The sequence below is a fragment of the Saccopteryx leptura genome, chromosome 1 (assembly GCF_036850995.1).
Source record: "Saccopteryx leptura isolate mSacLep1 chromosome 1, mSacLep1_pri_phased_curated, whole genome shotgun sequence".
In the NCBI taxonomy this organism is placed as follows: domain Eukaryota; kingdom Metazoa; phylum Chordata; class Mammalia; order Chiroptera; family Emballonuridae; genus Saccopteryx; species Saccopteryx leptura.
Window position 1 is genome coordinate 50,480,984 of NC_089503.1, and position 12,495 is coordinate 50,493,478.

Here is a 12,495-nt window from a genome sequence, read left to right on the forward strand (position 1 = left end):
CTCTCTCTCTGTCTCTCTCTCCTCTCTCCCTCTCTCTCTCCTCTCTAAAAATGAATAAATTTTAAAAAATAATAACGTTAAAAATATAAAACATTCTCATGTATTACAATCCATTCATTTCCTACCGCTCATGTTCATGGTTGCAGGTGGTTGTCCTCCGGGACAACACCAAGTTTTTATTGGATAATGCGTAACATACACGGGTCATTGTATGGCTCTCACGGAATTACATTTTAAAATATGTGGCGTTCATGGCTTTCTCAGCCAAAAAGGTTCCTGATCCCTGGCTTATGGGTACAGAAACAACAGCAAGTATTTTGGTTTGTTGAAAGTACCGGTGTATAAGAGAAGATAATAGGAAATAGAGTTAAGAACACATTTAGGATCATAATGTTTGGGGAACTTGAACTTTATCCAGAAGGTCAGAAATTTTCCACAGTAGAGTCTTAAAACCAAGACAAGCTGATGGAACTGAAGCAGGACTCACCGCTTACACAGAGAAACACTGGATAATTTTTCTTAAGACATAGTTAAGATTGAAAGCAAGAAAGGGAAATTCCGAGGTGCCAGAAATCAAAAGGGGACGCAAAACTAGCATGGTGAGCAGAACGCTAAATTAAAACAGGATAGGTCTTTGGGACTAAGGAGGGATTTGAATGTTGATATGGCAACAGAAGATGAGGCCTTGAGCCTTGACAAGACCTGGAGTTGGAACAAAGGTCCTGTGTACTCCCCACAGGAGTCTAGGAAAGCTCTGCCTACGAGGCTGGAGAAGGAGCACAAAAGCTTGCTATTTTTCTGGACCACAGGAAGAAAATGAGTCATCTGTTTTAAATTGGAGCCAAAGCCTGTTTCTATACCTGTGTCAGACCTGTAGGTGCTGGTCACAAGGTGTTGAGCAAAGTATAGAAAAGTTCATGCTTAGCCTGACCAGTGGCGGCACAATGAATAGAGCACCGACCTGGACCACTGAGGTTCCCAGTTCGAAACACCAAGGTCACTGGCTTGAGCAGGTCACTGGTTCAGCTTGAGCACCCCCACCCCATCAAGGCACATATGAGAAGCAATCAATGAACAACTAAAGTGCCACAACTACGTGTTGTTGTTTCTCATCTCTCTCCTTCTTCTCTCTCCTTTCCTGACTCTTGCTCTCTCTCTTTTTCTTTTTCTTTAAGTAAGAAGTGGGGAGGCAGAGAGATAGACTCCCGCATGTGCCTAACCGGGATCCACCTGGCAAGCCCCCTACCTGATGATGCTCTGCCCATCTGGGGCATTGCTCGATTGCTCAGACACTGAGCTATTTTAGCTCCTGAGGCAAGGCCATGGAGCCATCCTTAGATCCCGGGGCCAACTTGCTCCAATTGAGCCATGGTTGCAGGAGGAGAAGAGAGAGACACAGAGAAGGGAGAGTGGGAAGAGTGGAGAAGCAGATAATCACTTCTCCTGTGTTCCCTGACCAGGAATCAAACCTGGGACATCCACACACCAGGCCGACACTCTACTACTGAGCTAACCATCCAGAGCTTCTCTTGCTCTCCTAAAAAAATTATACTTAGACAGCATGGTAAAATTGGAGAACAGCAAATAAAAGAAACAAAAATCTTCAAAGCAACCTATGACAAAAGATATGACTACCTACAAAAGACTAACAAACTTTAGCAAGCTACCAATCAGCAACAATGAATGTCAGAAGACATTTTCAAAATTGCTCAAAATTGAGCTGCAAAAGACAATGAGAATGAGAACCAGAGAATGCTGGGTAGCCAAACGGAGAGTGATGTTTTAAGGACAGAGCAGTTGCCCTGAATAGATAGCTCAGTTCTTCCCAATATGCAAAGATTACAGGTTTGATCCCTTGTCAGGGAACATACAAGAATCAACCAATGAATGCATAAATAAGTGGAACAACAAATCGATGTTTCTAGCTCTCTCTCTCTTTCACAAATCAATCAATAAATAAAAAGTTTAATAAAAAAAAAAGAAAAGAAAAGAACAGAGCAGTGATGCCTGGAGCTTCCAAACAGTCAAATAGGATTCATTAAGACAGAGAAATGTCCATTGGATTTGGTAACCTAGAGACCACCAGTGACTGAGTTAGTGGTTTCAGTAGAAGGGGGGGGCAGAAAGTGGGTGTGAGGAGGTTGTAGTCAACAAAAGGAAGTGAGCTAATGTCTCCAAAAACCCCCTTGCATCAAATATGTAGCCAGGCATGACATTTAAAATATTAAAATGATTTTAAAAAACACAGTTGGACTCTTACATAGCCTCACGAACTAGAAATGGAATAGAAACTCAGTAAGGTCCATGGGGCTGATGTGACAGGCTAATGGGCTCTAAGTCTGAAAGTTGGACCCTGAGAGCTGGCCAAGAGTTCAGCTCCTATGGGGGTAAAAAGTACTGCCCACTCTGTGGGAGACCGATGTTCACAGCTTGATATAAGAGGCTGATGGGGGCTCACAGCTCATGAGAAGAAGATGAAGAAACAGCTGTCGGTCTGTGGAGTCTGGCTCTATTAGAGCCCAGGACGGGGAGGAACAACGAGAATACCGTGCTGTCAGGAATCGTTTACCGGTCCATGACTAGATATGCCGTACCCCTAATATCCTGGGGTGGAGAACCAGGACCTGGAGCTCTGGTTCTAGGATGAGGTGCACGTGGCCAGATGGGGGCATCCTGAGAAGGGATGAGATGAGAAGAAAGTAAGATAGAGAAATCAGACAAAACAAATATTTCTCACTTAAAAAGAGCATGTGAACCATAAGTACAAAACATGAAAGAACCTACTTTGTAAGAAAGATAGGCTTTGAAATTAGCAATCATGGGCCTTGGCCAGTTTGCTCAGTGGATAGAGCGTCGGCCCAACATGTGGACATCTCGAGTTCAATCCCTGATCAGGGCACACATGAGAAGCGACCACTACTTCTCTCCCCTTCCTCTCCCCCTTCTCTCTCTCTTCCCCTCTTACAGCCAGTGGCTCAGTTGGTTCAAGTGTCAGCCTTAGGTGCTGAGGCTAGCCTGGTTGATTTGAGCATTGGTCCCAGACAGGGGTTGCCAGATGGATGGATATGGTCTGGTGCATGCAGGAGTCTGTGTATCTCCCCTCTTCTCACTTAAAAATAAATAAATAAATATTTTCTCAAATTTCCTATGCATATTTGTAAAAAAGTATAAAAAGACTTTAAAATAGAATGTTAGGCCCTGACCAGTGGCTCAGTGGATAGAGCATCAGCCTGACACATGAATGTTCCAGGTTTGTTTCCTAGTCAGGGCACACAGAAGTGAGCATATGTTTCTCCCTCCCTCCCTCTCCCACTTCTCTCCCTCTTCACCTTCCACAGCCAGTGGCTCGAGTAGTTTGAGCCTCAAGTGCTAAAAATAGCCCAGTACTCGAGCATTGGCTTCAGATGGGGTTGCCAGGTGCGTGCAGTCCAGGCGCATGCGGGCATCTGCCTCACTGTCCGCCATCCTCTCACCTAAAAAAAAAAAAAAAAAAAAAAAAAGATTTAAAATATTCAGAGATGAATGCATGCCTTCCATTTCAAAAGGAAATTATTAAGCTTAAAATGAAATAATATAGAGTATAACCAATTAGAAACCCCAGGCACTGAGAGGATGGCTCCATGGCCTCCACCTCAGGTGCTAAAACATGGCTCTGGTTGCAACTGAGCAAGGGCTCCATCCAGATGGGCAGAGCATCGCCCCCTAGTGGGCTTGTGGGGTGGATCCCTGTCAGGACACATGCGGGAGTCTGTCTCTGCCTCCCCTCTTTTCACTAAATTAAAATAAAATTTAAAAAAAGGAAAGAAACCTAAAGGGCCACAAATGGGAAAAACTTTAGATTGAATATGCTCAAAGAGTAAATTAGAGAATTAAATGAGAGAACTGAGGAATTCACTCAGAATATAGCATGAGATGAACAAAAAGAAATGGCAGTTAAAATCATGAAGAACAATGTCAAGTTTGCAGTTTAATTCCCCAACTAGGCACATACAAGAATCAACCAATGAATGTATAAATAAGTTGAACAAGGCCCTGGCTGGTTGGCTCAGTGGTAGAGCATCAGCCTGGCGTGCGGAAGTCCCGGGTTCGATTCCCAGCCAGGGCACACAAGAGAAGCGCCCATCTGCTTCTACACCCCTCCCCCTCTCCTTGCTCTCTGTCTCTCTCTTCCCCTCCTGCAGCCAAGGCTCCATTGGAGCAAAAGATAGCCCAGGCGCTGGGGATGGCTCCATGGCCTCTGCCCCAGGCGCTAGAGTGGCTCTGGTCGCGACAGAGCGAAGCCCCGGATGGGCAGAGCATTGCCCCCTGGTGGGCGTGCCGGGTAGATCCCGGTCGGGTGCATGCGGGAGTCTGTCTGACAGTCTCCCCGTTTCCAGCTTCGGAAAAATACACAAAAAAAAAAGTTGAACAACAAATCGATATTTCTCTCCTTTCCTCACTCTATAACTAAAATAAATGAATAAAAAACACCATGGAGAACAGACTAAAAGGTTTAATGTTGCCCTGGATGGAGAGCTCACTTGGTTAGAGCATCCCTATATACCAAGGTTGCGGGTTCAGTCTCCTGTCCAGCATATACGGGAGTCAACCAATGAATGTATGGATGGGTGGAACAATATCAATGTTTCCTTCACTCTCTACAATCAATCGATAATTTTTTTTTTTCATTAAGTGAAAGGCGGGAGGCAGGGAGACAGAGACAGACTCTCGCATGTGCCTGAAAACCAGGATCCACCCAGCAAGCCCCTTACAGGGCGATGTTCTGCCCATCTGGGACTGTTGCTCTGTTACTCAGCAACTAAGTTATTTCAGCACCTGAGGCGAGGGCATGGCACCATCCTCACTGCCTGGGGCCAAGTTGCTCAAACCATTCAAGCCTTGGCTGCAGAAGAGGAGGAGAGAGAAAGAGAGAGAGAGAAGGGGGAGGGCGAGGGTTGGAGAAGCAAATGGTCACTTCTCCTGTGTGCCCTGACCGGGTATCCAACCCAGAATTTGCACATACCAGCCGATGCTCTACCACTGAGCCAACAGGCCAGGACCGATAAATGTTTTTAAAATAATAATAAAAATAAAAGGTTTAGGCCCTGGCCAGTTTGCTCAGTGGATAGTGCATCAGTCTGACATTAGTACATCCCAGATTCGATCCCCAGTCAGGGCACACAGGAGAAGCAACCATCTGCTTCACTTCCCCTCCCCTTCTCGCAGCCAGTAGCTTGATTGGTTCAAATGTCAGCCACATTGGTTTTTTTGAGCATTGGCCCCAGACACTGGTTGCTGGCCCAGAGGGGTGCATGCAGGAGGTCTGTCTCTCTGTCTCTCCTCGCTCACTTAAAAAAAAAAAAAAAAGGAAGGTTTCACTGTTTATATAATAGAAGTTCCAGAGAAAGAGAATTGAAAGTAATAGTATAAATTGCTGAGGGTTTTTTTTCTTTTCCAATTCTGGAAAAAAAAACCCAAAAACTTAAGAATGAAAGAAATTTACACTAGACCAAATTACTATTTAAGAGTGTTGGGGGAGAGGAAATATCAGCATATAACAAGTAAATTCCTCCTTCAGACTGTGGATCTGAAGCCCAGAGGTTCTAGTCAGCTGAGGGGAGAGTCCTGGTGCTGCCTGAGGTCAGGCAGTGATTCCCTAACGCCCACCTTCCTGCCTCTTCTTCAGACAAATCCACAATGCTATGCTCAGAACCTCCTCAGACCCACAGTAAACAGGGCCTGGTGGTTGCACGGGTCTCCAAGGCTCTGGAGAAAACCTGTCCCTTCTCCCACCCACTGACGCCTGGCATTGTGAAGGAAGCTCCTGGTGCTGGTATCCCCAGTACTCCTGAAAGTCCTCAGAGTTCTGCTTGTCTTCCAGTGCCCTCACAGCTGTATCAAGCAAATCAGAGGAGGGCTCCAGTAGCCAACAGGAGGAAGATAACACCTCACAGGGGGGCCAGACCCCCAAAATGGATACGCAGATGCTCTAGATAAGAATGTGTTGATGAATTTCATAAAAGCCAATATCCAGGGAAGATAAGTTGAAAATTGTCATCAGAAAGTACAAAGACCACTTCATTGAGATCTCTCTGAGACTCTGAACTCATGGAGATGATCTTTGGCCTTGATGTGAAGAAAGTGGATCCCACCAACCACTACTATGGCCTCCTCATCAAAATGGATGTCATCTATGATGGGTTGCTGCATGTTAAAAGTGAGTGCCCAAGACCTGCATCCTGATATTTATCCTGGGTGTGATCTTCATGAAAGACAATCGTGCCAACAAAGAAGTCTGGGAACTTCTAATGAAGTGCTATTCTGGGAGATAGCACTTCATTTTTGGAGAGCCCAGGGAGCTCATCACCAAAAATTTCATGGAGAAAAAAATACTTGATGTACTAACAGGTAACCAACACTCACACTGAAACCACCAAGATGCTTGCTTATCATATTGCCTTGACCAGGCAAGCCCAGGGCTTATAAACCAGCGACCTCAGCGTTCCAAGTCAACTCTCCATCCACTGCACCACCACAGATAAGGCACGTCCTGGAGTTTTGGACCAAGGTTCATGGGACTGACTGATCCCATCTCAGTATGAGATGAAGAAGAGAGAGCCTGAGCAGAATTTCAGCGAGGACTGTCCTTACTCCATGGCTATTGCCAGTTCTAAGGCCAGGACTAGCAGCTTGTCCCACACCTAGGCAAGTCAGGGAGCGTTTCCGCATGCATTTTCTGAAGGGGCAGTTAGTGTTCATAGAATTTAGGTCTGAGATGGAACTGAAAGAAACTGAGTATATACATGCCTATATGTTCCTATTTTATATGTGTAACTTGAAATTTCATTTTTTAATTTTTTGATGTATGTATTATTGAAATATTATTTCTTTAATTAGTATTTTTTTAAGACTTTATTTATTGACTTTAGAGAAAGGAGAGAGAGAAATAGAAAGGAGTGGAGGAGGAGACAGAAGCATCAACTCATAGCAGTTGCTTCTTATATGTGCCATGACCGGACAAGTCCAGGGTTTAGAGCTGGTGACCTCAGCGTTCCAAATTGACCCTTTATCCACTGAGCCAACACAGGCCAAGCTGTTTCTTCTAATGTAGATTTAATTAGCTTAAAAATATCCAGGTTTATGATAATATTGGTTACACATTTAATGCTCTAATGAGGTTTAATACAAGTAAGAGCTTTGTTATTTCTAAAATTGTGAAACCTCATATTGTTATCTGGAATAAGATAACAAGGCATTGCTAAAGGCATTTACTGGAATGGTGAAAGAAATCAGTTTTTAAATAGTTGTGTTTAAGAAATAGAGATTAACTAAAAGATTGTCAATTTATTGCCCTCATACCTTTCATTTTTTTGTTTTATAAAATTAAATAATAGATGCTTGAATTTGCTTTAACTTGTTTGTGAATGTATAAGAAAGATCTCTCGATAAATTAGAAAAAAACAAGAAATTCTTACCATTCAAAGGCTCTTACTAATGAACTGAATTTTTATTCTAACACACTTGAACATCTCTGAAATCATGATACATAATACAATCAATTGATGACTCTTATTTTTCGTTTTGTTTTCCCTTTATAAAATATGTTTAGATTTATATTTGCTCACTTTTCTATGTTCTTATCTTAGTGTATCTTCAGACTTTTCACCAGCTGTGTAAATCTCCTCCCAAGCATATTTTTTCCCACCAGTGGCTTATCTCTTCCAACGACTTGAAGAAGTCTGCCCTAGAGCCTCCTGACTTGTTCCAGCTGAACGCACTGTCTTCTCAGCCTGAAGCGCCGTTTGCACCTCGGATTCCCCATTCACCCTGTTTGGGGACTTTCTCCTCCTTGTGATGAAGACCTGCTCTCCTGGCTCCCATTCTTCCTTCCTTATGGGTTAGCTCTGTTTTAGTGGAGCAAATTCTCCTGTTGTGTCCCAAAAGTGCATTGGAAGTAACATTTTTTTTTTAGACTTTGCCTGTCTGAAATTTTTTTTTTCTACCTTCACTTGATAGCTCAGTAGGATTAGAATTCTAAGTTGAAAATTATTTTTTTTCCTCGGTATGTTGAAGGCATATTTCCTTGAGAAAACTGAGGATTCAGATGTGTTCTGATCTTTGAGCTTTTGTAGAAAAAAACTGTTATTTCTCTCTGAAAGGTCTTAGAAACATCTCCTTGTCCACACTGTTCTGGAATTTCTCCATGGAGAACCAATTTTCATTCACTTGGCTAGACTTTTAATAGGCTATTTCATACTTTATGATGGGACCTTCCTTCCAGCTGCAAGTCATATCAAGGACAAAGCCTTGTCTCCTGCTGCCATATCAGCGTTAAAATCTCACCTCAGTGCCGAGGACCTATCCTGTGTCAGCTTCAGATTCTGTTCACCACACTAGCTTTGGGCTCCTTTTTGACTCTGGCACCTGGGAATTCCCCTTTTTTGTTTTCAAGCAGCCCTAGTGACATCATCCTGTCTCATAGCTTTACATTCCCTCTATATGCTGACAACTTAAAATTATACATCCACACCAGACTTCTTCTGCATATTCAACTGCTCCTTGATATCTCCACTGTGTGTCCCACAAAAATCTCAAACTTAAAATTCCCACTCAGAACTCCTGACAGTCCCCCTACACCTGCCCCTTCCTCAGCCTCCTGCTTCTCAGTAAAGGGCATTCTTCTAGGTACTCAATCTGAAAACCTCAGAATTAACCTTGACTTTTTCTCTGTCTCACACATACAAGGCCATCAGCAAACCCTCCCAACGTTACCTTCAAAACATATCCAGAAACCAGTAAATTCTCACCACCTCCATTGCTAACCCCTTGGCCCAAACCATCAAGTCTTACCTCAGTTATTGAAATAGCTTTCGGGTCAGTGATGTTGGAATGTCACTTTGGTGCCTCCAGCGAACTACAGTTTCTGTATTCATGTCGCTGAGTAGTCCCTTTCCTTAAATCTGGGCTAGCCTGTACCCTGCTTCGAATAGGAGAATGCAGCAGAACTGATGCTGGCTAAGCCTTAAGAAGTCCTGCCTGGTCTGTGGTGGCGCAGTAGATAAAGCATTGACCTGGAATGCTGAGGTCACCAGTTCGAAACCCCAGGCTTGCCAGGTCAAGGCACATACGAGAAGCAACTACAAGTTGATGCTTCCCATGCCTCTCCCCCCTTCTCGCTCTTTCTCTCCTCTCTTTAAAGTCAATAAATAAAAAAATCTTAAAAGTCCTGGCAGCTTCCTTGTGCGCATTTTTGGAAGCCCTGCGCGGCGCTGTCAGAAGTCTGGCTGTCCTGTTGTAGAGGCCACAAGAACAGGAAGAGGCTAGGGACCACCTGGAGGTGAATGGAGGAATTCCACCAACAGCAAGAACCAAGCTGTGAGGATATGATCCCAGTGTCACCATTACAGCCAGCCCCCAAGCGTTTGGGAACACATGGTGGACATTCCTGGTCCAGCAAAAATTGCTAGCCCTGCTGTACTCAGTCCAAATTCCCCATGATCCACAGAACCATGAATAATAATAAAAGTTTGGGCCCTGGCCGGTTGGCTCAGCGGTAGAGCGTCGGCCTGGCGTGCGGGGGAACCGGGTTCGATTCCTGGCCAGGGCACATAGGAGAAGTGCCCATTTGCTTCTCCACCCCCCCCCCTCCTTCCTCTCTGTGTCTCTCTCTTCCCCTCCCGCAGCCAAGGCTCCATTGGAGCAAAGATGACCCTGGCGCTGAGGATGGCTCCTTGGCCTCTGCCCCAGGCGCTAGAGTGGCTCTGGTCGCGGCAGAGCGATGCCCCGGAGGGGCAGAGCATCGCCCCCTGGTGGGCAGAGCATCGCCCCTGGTGGGCGTGCCGGGTGGATCCCGGTCGGGCGCATGCGGGAGTCTGTCTGACTGTCGCTCCCCGTTTCCAGCTTCAGAAAGATACAAAAAAAAAAAAGTTTGTTGTTCAAGCCTCTGAGTTACATGGTAGTTTATTTTGCCACAATATATAACCTGAACTCCAGTGTCTCTTCTTCCTCCTTCACACACACCCCTTCAGCCTCTTCTCCATACAGCAGCAATATGAGAGTTTAAAATAATAATAATAAAGTTAATAATATCAATAATAATAATAAAACACAAGAGGGCATATCACTCCTCTGCTTGGAATTCTCCAATGATTCTCCTCTGACTCAGAGTAAAGCCCAAATCTTTACACAGCCTCAAGATCCCAGCCATGACAAAGGCCAGCAGGCAATTCTGTGTACTGTCAAAAGGAAAGCTTTTACTCTTTTAAAATGTTGTTTAAAAATAAGCCTGACCAGGCAGTGATGGTGGATAGAGTGTCGACCTGGGATGCTAGGGACTCAGGTTTGAGACCTCAAAGTCCCTGGCTTGAGCGTGGGCTTACCCAGCTTGAATGTGGGATAGTAGACATGACCCCATGGTCACTGGCTCAAGCCAAAGGTCACTGGCTTGAGCAATGGGTCACTGGCTTGCGTGGAGCCCTCCAGTCAAAGCACATATGAAAAAGCAATCAATGAACAGCGAAGGTGCTGCAACTATGAATTGATGCTTCTCATTTCTCTCTCTTCCTGTCTGTCTCTCTCTCTAAAAGAAAAAAAGAAAAAAAGTTGTTGCCCTAGCAGCTAGGGCCTAGCTGAACAGCTCAGTGGGTTAAAGCATTGTTGGGAAGTACAGAGGTTGCTGGTTCCATCTCTGGTCAGGGCACATACAGGAGGAACTCTACATTCCTGTTTCTCTCTCTCTTTCTCTCTCTCTCTCTCTCTCTCTCTCTCTCCCCCATCCTCTCTCACTAAAATCAATAAATAAAAAATTTAAAAATAATAAAATAAAAGAGGAAGAATACTCAGTTGAGACCATATGTAGCCTGTAAAGCTTAAAATATTTGCTATGCGGCACTTTTCAGACAAAGTAGTTAACCTCTGCCCCGCACAATCTGGCCTCGGATGACCCTGGGCCCTTCTGCTACTTTGCACATTCCCTTCGCTCACCGCTCCGGGAAGGCTGGCTTGTGACTCTTGCAATTTCTTGAGGTTATTACAACCAGCCAGGAATGCTCCTGCCCCGAGGTCTGTCCCCTGCTGTTTCCCTGTGCAGTGAGTGTTCTTCTCCCAGACGTCTGCCCAGCTACCGTAACTCCTCCTCTTCCCTCAGATCTTCACTCAGGTGCCCCTTCTCAGGGGCCCTTTCCCGACCACCTTATTGAAGATTACAATCCCCCCGCGTATGCTCTCTAACTCTGCCGGCTTTCTTTATTTTTTTGGTATCATGTATCACTATCTAGTATTTATTTTTTACTTTTGGTTGTCTTGGATTATTTTCTATGTTCTGTCACTAAAATGTAAACTCCATGTGGTCAGGAACCTTTGCTTTCTTCACAGGTGTAGTTTGTTTTTGGTGCTTTAGAGGTGCTCAGTATGTATTTTTTTCTTTTCTTTTTTAAAAATTGATTTTAGAGAGAGAGGAAAGGAAAGAGAAACATCAATCTGTTGTTCTACCCATTCACGCATTCAGTGGTTGACTTTTTTTTTAAATTAATTAATTAATTTATTTATTTTTTATTTATTCATTTTAGAAAGGAGAGAGAGAGAAGAGACAGAGAAGGGGGGAGGAGCAGGAAGCATCAACTCCCATATGTGCCTTGACCAGGGAAGTCCAGGGTTTTGAACCGGCGACCTCAGCATTTCCAGGTTGACGCTTTATCCACTGCGCCACCACAGGTCAGCAGTGGTTGACTCTTGTATGTGCGCTGACCGGGATGGAACCCACGACCCTAGTGTAGCGGAAGACGCTGTAACCAACTGAGCTACCCAGCAATTTGTATTACTTGAATATCCTTTTGAGTCATGAAAACCACCACATCCCTCTGTTTTCTGTGCAGCACTTGTCATTTGTCAATACCTTTAGGAATTAGTCCACAAACCCACGAGAGCCAGGACCACAGAATAATGCTCAGCAAATATCAAGTGTTCAATATAATATTTATTTCATAAATTAATACACCTCTCACACATATCTTTAAAAAGTGAATGGGAACTGAGAATGTAGAAATACAGTAAGTTAACAACTTTTTCAATGACTTTTACTGTGAGTAGGAGCAGAGACATGGGATGATAGCTGGACAAAAACATAGGGTCAAGGGAGGACTAAAAAATGAGGATTCAACCTGACCATTTGTGGTGCAGTGGATAGATCATCGACCTGGAACGCTGAGGTAACCAGTTCAAAACCCCAGGCTTGACCAGTCAAGGCACATACGAGAAGCAACTACTACAAGTTAATGCTTTCTGCTCCCCCCATCCCCAAACACACCCTTCTCCTTCTCTGTCCTCTCTCAAAAATCAATCAATAAATTATTTTTTTAAGAAATAGGGATTCAGCCTGACCTGTGGTGGCGCAGTGGATAAAGCATTGACCTGAAATTCTGAGTTCACTGGTTCGAAACCCTGGGCTTCCCTGGTCAAGGCACATATGGGAGTTGATGCTTCCTGCTCCTCCCCTCCCCTTTCTGTCTCTCTCCCCTC

The 12,495-nt window shown here is 44.4% G+C and overlaps 1 pseudogene; it reads left to right on the forward strand.

Annotated features, from left to right (window-relative positions):
• Positions 1–5,676: 5,676 nt before the first annotated feature.
• Positions 5,677–11,208, forward strand: LOC136389675 (melanoma-associated antigen B16-like; annotated as a pseudogene).
• The last annotated feature ends 1,287 nt before the right edge of the window (positions 11,209–12,495 follow it).